The sequence below is a fragment of the Martes martes genome (assembly GCF_963455335.1).
Source record: "Martes martes genome assembly, chromosome: 3".
Lineage (NCBI taxonomy): Eukaryota > Metazoa > Chordata > Mammalia > Carnivora > Mustelidae > Martes > Martes martes.
The window spans coordinates 103,828,105-103,840,302 of record NC_137890.1 but is presented as its reverse complement, the minus strand read 5'-3'; the positions used below and the strand labels follow the sequence as shown (position 1 = coordinate 103,840,302).

At 38.1% G+C, this 12,198-nt stretch overlaps 1 protein-coding gene across 1 annotated transcript in view; it reads right to left on the bottom strand.

Moving 5' to 3' along the window:
* Positions 1-12,198, bottom strand: part of THSD7B (thrombospondin type 1 domain containing 7B) — a gene marked incomplete at both ends in the record, with an annotated part of 715,794 nt that overhangs the window by 468,921 nt on the left and 234,675 nt on the right. The window lies entirely within an intron of this gene.

Below are 12,198 nucleotides of genomic sequence, written 5' to 3'. Positions count from 1 at the left end.
AAGATACAAATTATCTAGAGTTATGATTTTAAAAAATTAAATGGCTTTGTGAAGTTTCAAGATGAGTCTATCTTGACTATATAAATGACTAGGTTGCTGCGAAAAAATCAAAATCAAACCCCTGAGGTGGGATGTTTAGCATAACCAATCTACTGCTGTTACTCCCCTGAGGGGTGGAGCACTCAAAGACACAGAAGAAAAATGGTTCTTAGAAAAGAAGAAAAATCGGGATATGTGACTGCAGAATTAGTGCCTTGAAGTCAGTTTCATTAGTGAGGCTTTCTAGAAGCCCAAGGAATGTCTGAGAATTCAGGGGGAGATGCCAACTTAGGAGCCTGTCAGCCCTTCCTGGTGCACCTGCACCCAGAGTGCACCCAGAACTGGGTCATTTCAGGATGCAGTGACCACCTGGCCACAAGTAGCCCTCACCAAGTGCCTCCTCCATGCAGGTCTACTCTGGGCACCATGAAAATACGCAGATGAAGGAGAAGATGAGATGCTGATTCTCATGGAGATTATAACAGGATAGGAGTTAAGACAGAAATGACACAATAAAAGAAGAGCCAAATGTGTAACTATGTTAGTGCCAAGTGAGCCCACACTAAAGTGGTTTTACAGCAATTCAGAGCTTGTGAGCAAATGGTTTAAGTTCAGATGCTTTTATCTACTGAACTGGCTTGTACTATTGTCTAAATATTTCCCATATGTCATGTCCACCCCGTTAAGCAGATGAGAAGTGCTTCAAAGACAAAGATGAGTGTTAGAGGACTGGTGGTAAATCATACCATCTACTTTGCTTCTTGACTCTTTACATGGATGTCAGTTAAATCCGGTAAAGATGGCAATAAATCACAGCTCTGGCCAGCAGAACTTTGAACATAAATGAAAACAAGAGCAAAATAAAAAAAAAAATACTGTTTTCAAAGAAGTTGTAACCCATGGGGGAAGAAGTGTTCCTAATGAACAATGGGGCAGCTTGAGGTGCTTATGAGGGTGAATGGGAAAAACAAAAGTCCATGAAAAATAATGTTTTATTTGCAATGAATTGTTTATTTGCAACTAATTCTTATATATTTTACTAATAGGATTTGACCTGACTTAAAATAAAAGACAGGGGCAAACAAGATGGTCAATGTAAATGTCAAAGATCACAAGCCATGTGGAGGAGGCAGGGACAAGAAGAGAGAACAGATACTGGGGGCAATTGAGGGGTTACCTGGGGAGGCTGAGGAGAGGTGGTGATCAAACAGAGACTGTGTTGGCCAGAATGACAGTGAGATGGGGGTTTGGAGTGACTGGGACTGGGATGTACATATGACCTTGGTGGGTTGTGGATAAAGAAGAACCTGGGATATACTTTAGAAAGATGAAAACAAAAAAAGAAGAAGGCCACCCACCCCCACCCCCACCACAACCACAACCACCATCTGTGAGTTGGGGGAGGGGTCTGTGATTCCTCCCCTAGGAGTGAGCAAGAGAAGACACACAAGACTGCTATTCATGGAATACATTAAGCATTCATTCCAAAACCATTAGTTCCTACTTTAAATCAGACCTTCTTGGATGGTGTCTGCTTTCAAGGAGCTGTCGATCAAGAAGGGTAAGTCAAGTAGAACATTAACAAAATTGATGGAAAGTGATGCTTCAGAGTGTCACAGGAATCGAAAGCTCTATAGCCAGAGGTCTTAAAACAGAAACAGAAATGCCTTTGGGTCTGGGCCCATATTTGTCAGCATGTGTTCTCACAAACTCTAATGTTAGTTTCCCCCCCAAAAAACTAAGTAGTGAGGGAAAAGGAAGTAGGGCATGCAAACTAATTAAGCTACTTATTTAATAAACATTTTTAGTGCATTCCCAGCACGGGTTATGCATCAATCCCTTTAACCTCCATAACTTTAAGATATATGTTATGAGATATGTGTTATTACCATCTCAAGTTAAAAATGGGGGTTCTACAACACAGAAATTGTTACTCACTTGCTCACACTCTTAATTAGTCAGGAGCAGAGTTGAGATTGGGACCCAGGCAGCATGGCTCCAGATGCTCTTAACCACTGTATATTACGTGGTCTTATTATAGGTCATTCAGCCTACAGTGGTAAGTACCTATCATGTATCAGCACTGTGTTAGGTGCTGAAGTCAGAGCAGTAAATAAAACAGACAAGGTCCCAGTCCCCACGGGACCCATATGTCCGTGTGAGCTGATACTAAGTATACATGAATTCATGAGTGAGCCCCAACAAGAAGACTGGAAAACTGTTACTGCTGCTTCTCCTTTCCTTTGTCATGGCTGTCTTACTGCAACACCAGACAGATGTTGGGGGTCTGATAATCAATGCTGAGAAGATACCCCAAAACTCTCAGCTCCAAGACCCAGCAGACACTTGTTGCTATAACTTTTGTACTTGACGTTGAGCTGTGCCATTGGAAGTAATTAGTCTACCAGTGCAGCACCAAGGCCACAGTAGGCCTTCACTAATCTCATCCGAAGCTCCTGAATGTCTGTCTTTAAATCGGCAGTGCAGTTGGAAAGAGACTGGGAACATGTCCTGCGTTAAGGACAATGTTTTACAGACCATTATGTTTATATGGCTTATTTTTCAAGAGCTATAAGAGTGACTGGGAAGTAGGGGGTTAAGTCCCCCAAGGTCCCCTTTGATAAATACTGAACTGCCAATCAGCTAACTGTTAGATATTAGGGATAATTGTACTTCTAAGATTTGGAAGTCAGGAGAGACATGGTGTGCAAGAGAGGAGCTGGGGGGAGCAGGGCTCCCTGGAGACTATTAAGTAGCATAATTAGGAAGCCCAAGGGTGGGAGTGAGGCCATTTGTCAGAGCACTCATGCCTTTTTAGCACCTAGAGCTTTGACAGACAGTAGATCTTAATCCACATAGATAAATTCTTCAGTCCCAGGTGACATGTCTAAGATGCTTCATTTAGGCATTGAATCAATGTTCTTGGGTCAACCTATCTCTATCTCAGACCCTCTGGGTTACATTTGTTCTAGAAATAAATCATAAGTAAGTCACAAAGCACTTACCAGCTTCAGACCACTTAGGTAGTTTTCTCCCCAAGAACAGCAAACACAGAATATCTCTATGCCTATTGACTGTTTAGAGCTAGAAGGGAGCTTTAGAGCTAATTTGGTTTAATTCGTCAATTTTACTGAAAAACTGAGCTCCAAATACACTGGATAGTTTCTACGAATTCACTCAGCAAGTCCAGGGCAGAGCAAGACCTGAGCCTTGTCCCAGGTGGCTGACTCACCTCTATCTATCCTTGTTGGCTTTCCTTCCATGGAACGAAGTCACCAGACAGGACACCTGAGGTTGTTTGCACTGAAGATACTTTGCTGATGAATCATAGTGACCACAGTGGAGGCAGTCAGTGACACAACAGACCCAAGACATCTATGAATGCTGCAAGCTCACTATAACCTTTTACATAAAACCCAAATCCTTCCCCTACTTCATTATTACTTTAAAACTCCTCCAAATATTTGTGCAGACCTCCCCCACCAAGCAGGAGGTAGTGAGACCAAACTTTGCTCCACTTCAAATGACTACTTCTCTGATTTGTGGCAACTCACATTGTAATATAATTACCTTGGGAGGTGGGTAGGATGTGGGGGCGACACGGACCACCTGGATTCGGATGGTTTGTGTAGTTTACTTGGCCAAACTCCAGTCATGATGTTTGTAGAAAGAACTGCTGTTTTTCTACTCATCTGAAACCCTTTCTCTGGATATACTGACTGAAACAACTTTATTTCTATTTACCAACTCTGTCATCTCTGATGCAATCAATCCCTGCTCTAATCAGTGCAGGTCTGTGCTTGTCTCTTCTTGTACCAGATGCTTAAAAAAAAAAAAAAAAAAAAAAAAAAAATTTATTTATTTGAGAGAGTGAGAAAGAGAGTGCAGGGGGAGCAGCAAAGGGAAAGGGAAAAAAGCAGACTCCCCATAGATCATGGAGCCCCATGGGGGGCTCAATCTCATGACCCCAAGATCATGACCTGAGCTGAAACCAAGAGTCAGATTCCTAACCAACCAGGACACCCAAGCGCCCCACCTAGATGCCTTTTAGACTACATTGCCTTGAACCCTTTGCCATTCCTGTGCTGACCAGCTAAGCAACTACCCAAGGGTCTATAGTCTATTTAGGTTTTGCAGGCAGCAAAGTCAGTCCCTATAGAGACTTCTCATGGCCACAAAGTGTTAAGGAGCCAAAATAACTTTCAACTCAGAAACTGAGATTGCTACATAGCAGTAGCTTTCCAAGTGCTAGAGAATATAGTACAATATTATAAGTGATTTTACATACGCAATAGTCATTAATACTTTGGATATTCTGGTGCTTAACCTAGCATTTTTCATTTGCAATAAGAAATTACTACATTGACCTGCCTTACAAGAAATGTGGAAGTCTGCTACTAATAATTGCAAAGTTGTCTTAAATAATGTATTACTCCACAAACAGAATGCTAATTAACGAAAGGAAAAATAGGCTGGGTAGGTGATATGTTTAATGTTAAAAAATAAACACACACAAAATTTTTCTTATTCTAGAAATGTACAATTTTCATGATTTTCCTTAATGACAAAGTGATTTCAGATGAGCACACAAATTCAACCAAAATGATTTGTAATTAAGAAGAAAAATGTCTGTTGTGACATTAGCATGTGACTGCCATTGTAAAGAAAAATGAGGGCCTTCACATTTTATTTTTTGAGACTAAATCAAGCTCTAATCTGAACTAATTTGAATTAACACAGGAATAAATTGGCAAAAGTTCAATACAAGTATATTATCCCCCACCCCACTGATGACCATTTTGTAAGATCTAAATTTCAGTGCCTCTTAATGCCTCAAGAAGAAATTAAACTGAAACTGCATAATAATAATATTTAATTAATCACAATTAATAACCTGATATTCCTTCTGTAATTAAAAAAGTGAGTTATATTTGCTTAAAGTAAAAAGAGATATCACAGGAGCTAATAATGTTTTCTTGTCTTTTAATATATCTATCATTGGATGAAAAATCAAGTCAGTCTTTGAAAATTCAGGAAGTGTTTGAGATAATTCTGCCATGGCGTAACGGAGCTCACCTTTCCCTCTGTACAGAAAGAAGGCTCTTGAAGACGGTCAAGGAATTAGTCACAAGATATTGATTTTTCTTCCTACTATTTTCAAGGAGGTAGAGATAAAAAAAAAAAAAGAAGAAGAAGAAGAAGAAAGGTGATCACTACTTCCTGGGGACTCTTAAAAACCTGGACTCTCACTGCTTTATATCTTTGTGATACCAACGTCCTCCTGCAGACAATACATTCCATCTTCAGTTGATTTTACATAAGATATTTGATTTCCAGAATGACATCAACCTTCCCAAAGAAGCTAGACCAAAAACAAGTTATATTCATTTCAACTTTCCAAATGAAATGCAGGCACTATAAACCCCAAAGGGAACTCTCACTCAAAGCTTAGAACCCCATCATTCCATGGGCTCTCCAAGAACCACCATAATAGAAACAGCAGTTGCTAAGATTTAATTCAAAACTAATGAGAGAGACTACTTATGTAAAAATGCTGCTTTCTAAATGATTTTTGAGAAACAATATTGCCCCTGACGTATTCATTTAGGGAGTATACTGACTTGGCAGAAATTCAATCCACCTTACTGCTAAAATAAATAGGCCTCTTCTACAGACTGAAGGAGTCAAATGGTTGAAGGGAAAGATAAATAATATTACAGTTTTAACCAGAAAGCTATTTTCCTTCAAGAAGCTTCATGTATTATTTCAATTGCCTTTTGCCACTGGGATTTGCAAAATAATGGATCATTCTTCTAACTTAGTGGATAGAATAAAAGCAATCTGTCTTCTAGCACTTATAGGCAGCTTAAAGAATTAAATCACATCTCATCCTATTATACTTAATAAAGCTTAATTTTAGCCATATTGTGACTCTCTTGGCAAAGTTCCGTGCAATGCAACTTGGCAAGAAGATGCATGTGTATGTACTGCGAATTTAATACCTAAAAATAATTCCTGCAATTAGAAATAATTACAAGAAATGTAACCACATATCAAAGAGTTTTCTAAATTTCATTCATTTCATAAAGCCAATCAGAAAATGCCTAGTGATTTTCTTAATGCTACACAGTAACAACACTCTAGATAAAAGATGGAAAACAATATTCCGAATACAAATGAAGGCAAAATAAATGAGGTACCTGAACAATTCTGGAAAGAAATCAGAATCAATATCCAACACTTGCACAATACAGCAGCCTTCAGGCCAATATTCATATATTTCTATTATCACATATTCTCACCTCTGTTTCCTTTTTTAAGAATTTCCTTCTGATTGTTTCTCAGCCTTTTAGCTCAGAGCTAAAAGTAGGGTCCAGAGAGGGTAGAAGAAACAAAAGCTGACCTAAATGGCATCTTTCACAGTGTACAGTTAAAAATACCATTATTGATGAGAAAAAATAGAAAGGAAATCAATGCAAGATGGGGAAGTGGTCAGGTAAGGAGAAAAAGTAAAAAGCCAGAGAGGCAGGTAAGAGGAAGAGTTACCTCCTAAGACGTCAGTGGCATAACTAAGCAACATCACAGAAGTAGAGCTTTTGCAAGGGCTTTAGTATGGGAGTACTCTTCTTACTCACAGCACGTTGCAACCTACAGTTCATTTCCCCACAGAAACAATGACAAGAGCTGAATGAGAGCAAGTTTTCCTGGGAATGACCACAAATGCCTTTTCTATTGATTAATGTTAGTAATAACAGCTAATACATACTAGCAACCCACTTGGCTCTAGGCACTATGCTAAAGATTTTCATGCAATTTCTCATTCATCATGATCACTTGGAAGTATCATTATCATGTTCACTCTGTAGACGAAATAACTGAGGATAAATTATTTGTCCCAAATGACAAAGCTAGTATGTGACAAACAAAGGTCCAGGGTTCTTCAAAGCCCCTAATCTCTAATACTAGGCTCTACTTTGATTTTGTATTTGCAGGAAAAATTATGGTAGACAAAAACCCTGCTGGGGGCACCTAAGTAGCTCAGTCAGTTAAGTATCTGCCTTAGGCTCAGCTCATGATCTCTGGGTCCTGGAATGAAGCCCCACGTCAGGTTCTCTGCTCAGCGGGGGGTCTGCTTCTCCCTCTCCATCTGCCCCTCCACCTGCTTGTGATTTCTCTTGTTCTCTCTCTCAAATGAATAAAATCTTTAAATAAAGAAAAGAAAAGAAAAAAACCCTTCTGTAATAGTAATAATTGATCAGGAAAATAAATAGGTGAACATTCTGTCCACTTCCAAAAATGTTTAAAGCGAGATAAAAATAGAAAAAAAAAAGTAGTTTAAATGTATCAATGGTAAAGTCCAAGCCCTAAGAAAGGTAATTGTTGGGGTGTTGTTTTTTTTTTTTTGTATTTTTGTATTCTGTATTTTGTATTTTTAATGTGATTCTGAAAGGTAATGTTTGAGGGAGGGGGCAGGTGAAACTAGTTTATGATGACTATTTTCATCATAAAACTTGGTTAGGGCCATTCCTAAGAAATTACAGTGATTTCATAATCAGCAAACCCCAGCACGCTTAAGATTTCTTGAAGAGCAAAAGACGACCAAAGAAACCCTCAAGGCAGTTTAGAAACCAGGGAAAGGTGACAAGTGCAAGTGAGTGCCCAGCTCACCTTCCACTGGGCACTGCCAGCATCCCTAGCACAATCCTCTCTCTTATCAACCATATCCAACCCAGCAAAGGAGCAAGGGCAGAGGTGACAGCAAGACATCCCTAAGTCCCCTGGGCAAAACTGAAAGGAAGAGGATGTTTAAAAAAAAAAAAAAAAAAGAAGGGGGGAAAAAGGTGTCTGAGTTAAGGATGTCTCAGAGGAGGAGGAAGGAGCAGGAAGATCTGGTAAGAAGGGTAAGAGGGAGATAACAGAAAGCCGAACTAGGTCTCCCAGACTTCGGTCCTGGTCACAAGATGGCCCTATCATTCCACCAGAAGCCAGCAAGCCAGACCTTCATCTGTGCTGATTTGGAAGGTGGCATTTCAACCTGGGAATAGCTGAATGGAACCTTTTAATAATGGTAACAAGAAGGGGAAATCCATATTCCCGAAGGCAATACGAATCTCTAAAAACAACATCACAAACTACCAAACTTAAAGCTCTTTCTAAGAGTCAAAAGAAAAAAAAACAAAAAAACAAAAAAACAAAAAACAAAAGGAAAAAAGGGGGAGGGGATATGTGGTACTTATTTTAGAGAACTAGGCTAGAACTGTCTCTAAAATAAATATGCACACCTTTGTGTTTTTAAAGGAAGGGATACTGAAGGCCTCGTTGTTCCTGATATCCTTGTTAGTATATGCTACTTTAAATGTGCAAATCGTTTTAGACTGAACAAGTTAATTCAACTTCAAAGGAAGGCTCATGGGATTCACCAGGTCCCTAAGTGGTGATAGGAACGAGACACTGCATAATAATTTTTAAAATACAGAATAGCTCATTCTTTTGTATGAGAAACTGCTTTATTCATTTTTGAAGTTAAACAAAAACTACAACCCGAAACTGCATTGCAAAGCTGGATGAAAGCTCCTTCCTCCCAGGCCATTCAGACATTGTAAGTCCTACATTGCATAGCTAGCTCTTCCGTGTGTCAAGGCCAACATTACAGATTAGTAGCTTTCAACCTGACTAAATCAATGGGGTTTCACACTAGTCCCAATTCAGAAGCGCTGGGTCAGAATTGGGAAGGGGGTAGGTAGCAGAGCGTACAGGAAATATTTACATTTTTAAAAATCTTTATAATTACCAGGTTGAGGAGTCAGTCTCCAAGTAATTTATGAACTATCATTTTGAAAAACCAACTGATAAAATATAATTATTTTTAAAAACATTAAGCTGATAATCTACAATTACTTATATGAATTGGGTAAATTTCTTGGCAATTGAGCTTCAGTAAAATAAAAGGGCTAGCCAATATTTCTCACCTTTGTTACATTCTATCTTCCCTAAGGAGGCTTTGTAAAGACATTTTCCCTAATGGTCCCTCCATCCCCTATGGTATTTTCATACCACACACATACTGTATATATGTGTATGCTTTATATATATAAAGTGTAGGATTTGTTTCATCCCATGAGTCAATTTTTGTCCCCTTGATGGTGATATCATCCTCCATTGGGGATGAATGGAGTAGAACACATACTGAACTTGAATTGTGTGCTGAGCAACTTATAAGTATATTCTGATTTAATTAGCAGAAGTTTCTGTGAAGTAATCACTACTAATGTCTGCAGTTACCAATGAGACAACTGAAGTTTTAAAAGGCTGACCAAGGGGTGCCTGGGTGGCAGTCGGTAAGTCTGCCTTTGGCTCAAGCCCCACATCAGGCTCCCTGCTCAGTGGGAGGCCTGCTTCTCCCTTTCCCACTCCACCCCTGTTTGTGTTCCCCCTCTCACTGTCTGTCAAATAAATAAATAAAATCTTAAAAAAATAAATAAATAAAAGGCTGACCAAGCATCAGTAATAAGTAAATGCAGAGGCAGGACTTGAACCCAGCCTATATGATTCTGGTTTACCCTCTTTACCTCCATAATAGACTCTTCTGGCTAAAGGCTCCAAAACTAATGGGTTCATCATGCATGTCCATGGCTCCTGGCTCGAATCTATCTTTTTAAGTTGACTACAGTGCTTCTAAATACCTGTGTTTTTCTTGAAGTTGGAATCCATATGCTGATATAGTCATTGCAATAAGCAAGAGACAATTCCATTAACCAATAAGATATGCTATTTTCTGATACATTCACAGAACAATTTAAAACAGCTAACATGCTGTATGATTTTGTGAATTTTTTGCCTAAATACGAATCATATTATTAAAAAGTTGTTTTAAGAAGCTGTATACTACATATTTTTTTACATTTATATATATCATCAGCAAAAAACAGAGTATAAGATCACAAGGACAGTGATTAATATTTTAAAGAATTATAACTGTCTTCTATGAAGTCTTAATTCGAGAAAGCATTGAAATTATAATTATTTGATTTAAAAACACAGTTAGTTGATTCTATATTAAAAGCAGCGTGGATGTCTTTATAGGTTACTAAACACAACATAATTCTGTAAGTGTTATTACCTATTCTCTGATTCTGAAAGTGTTATTACCTATTTTTAAAAGGCTAGGTGAGTTGAATTGTTCAAAATAAAGGAGATTTTTATAACATAAGAAGAAATATAGTTGCATGCAACAATCATTTTATTTTTTCTAACATTCATATTTTCTTAATTCAGGTGCTCTAACAAATATTGTTTTGTTCAACCCAATGAAGCTCGAAGGTAAGACACATTTATTATGACTAATATTATGACTAATATTATTTTGAAGTGGAGAACTCTAAAAGAATAGTAGTCATTGTTCAGAAAATGTTCAGACCTTTGGTGGCTCAGAATCCTTAAAGTAGTGAACTCAGCACATGTTAGGGAGCCTTTAGGGGCTCCTCATGGGAGATGACACAGAATCATGAAGCATCTGCCCTGAGGACCAGCACTACCTATCCAGAACCATCTTGCTTCAAATTTGACTCAACAGAATCCAAACAGGACACATGCTCCTAATGCCACCATTTCTGCTCTCTGACAGACTATCTGTCCTGAGAATAAAGATAAGACCACATCTCGCAAGCCACCAGCAATACCAAATTTTGTTCTCTCTACTTAACACTGATTGCCAATTAATTCTATAGGACATATTTCATCTAGAGTTATTTTCTTCTTTTAGATTTGTAATGATCAAAACATATATAGCTACATTTTTAAAGAAGAGAAACCTCTCATTTTTTTCCTTGAATTGAATACTTGTGGTCTGAGGAAGTTTTATGTCAAAGGGAAACCATCCAAATCGTAAAGAAAATGGTAGCCTACTCAGCATATTATATTCCTTCCAGCATCATATTCCTTTCAGAAATATGCTCCCTTGTGGAATCTTGGAATGAAAGAAATTCTTAATGATATCTTATACAATATCCTGTTTATACAAATGAGAAAATCAAGGCTTAAAGCGGTTATATGACTTGTCCAAGACCAACAGGTAGTGTTAAGTATCAACCTATAATCTCCTGTCCTGATATTTGGTTGACTCATTTATAGTGCCTCCAGTTAAAAAAAAAAATTAAAATGTAAAAATAAAAAATCCTTAATCAACCTTATCATATCCCATTCACATCTATACTCTACACTCACTTTTCTTCTTCTTCTCAATTAGACTACAAAAATTCAGTTATTAGAGCTGAATCACTTACTTCTGTCTGAGAATCTTTTTTATTTTTCCCTCAATAAGCAGTTTGAAGAAATATTTCACCTATGATGAAAGGCTGTGTAGACATTAAATAATAATACATGAATTGAGTTAAAGTCCCACGGTAATACAGATTCCACAAGAACACCCGCTGTCTTGCTCACAACCGCAATTCCAATCCATTGCTGACAGCCAGGTAGTAGGCATCCAAGAAATACTGAATAAACATGTCAACAAATTATATGAGTTTCAATTCTAACACAGATGTTTAATAAAAAAAGAAGTTTGGTAGCAAATGTTTGGTGAACATTTCATAGGGTATAAGAATACTTGGAGAACCCTGATATATATATGGGGTTCTACATAGGGTTGGACAGGTTGAACCTGTAAAAGGTCACCTTGCCAAAGGACAGATAGGGGCTAAAATTCAGCTCGTGCTCCCCTTGCAAAGTACACCTTCAGGTTTATGCCCAGAGGGGTACCTTTTTCCAATACTTCCACCCAGAGGGGGGAGACTTGTATGTAATTCACAGAACAACGCAGCTTATGCTGCCTACAATTCATATACAATTTTTAATTTATTTATTTTTTTAGAGAGAGAGAGACAGGGGGTGGGAGAGGCAGAGGGAGAAAGAATCTTAAGCCCAGAGATGTGGAGGTTTTTTGTTTGTTTGTTTGTTTTGTTTTGTTTTTTTACCTGAGAGATATATAAAAGAAAAAAAATTCAGGTGACTGATCAATAAATATCTCACATCAATGAAAACACAGTAGATGGAAAAACTAATCAGTAATAGGTTCTTAGGATCTTAGACTAGCTACCGCAGTTTACTAGAAATACGACACTGAGACACCGAGTGACAAGGGCCAGTGGAGCTCAGCGT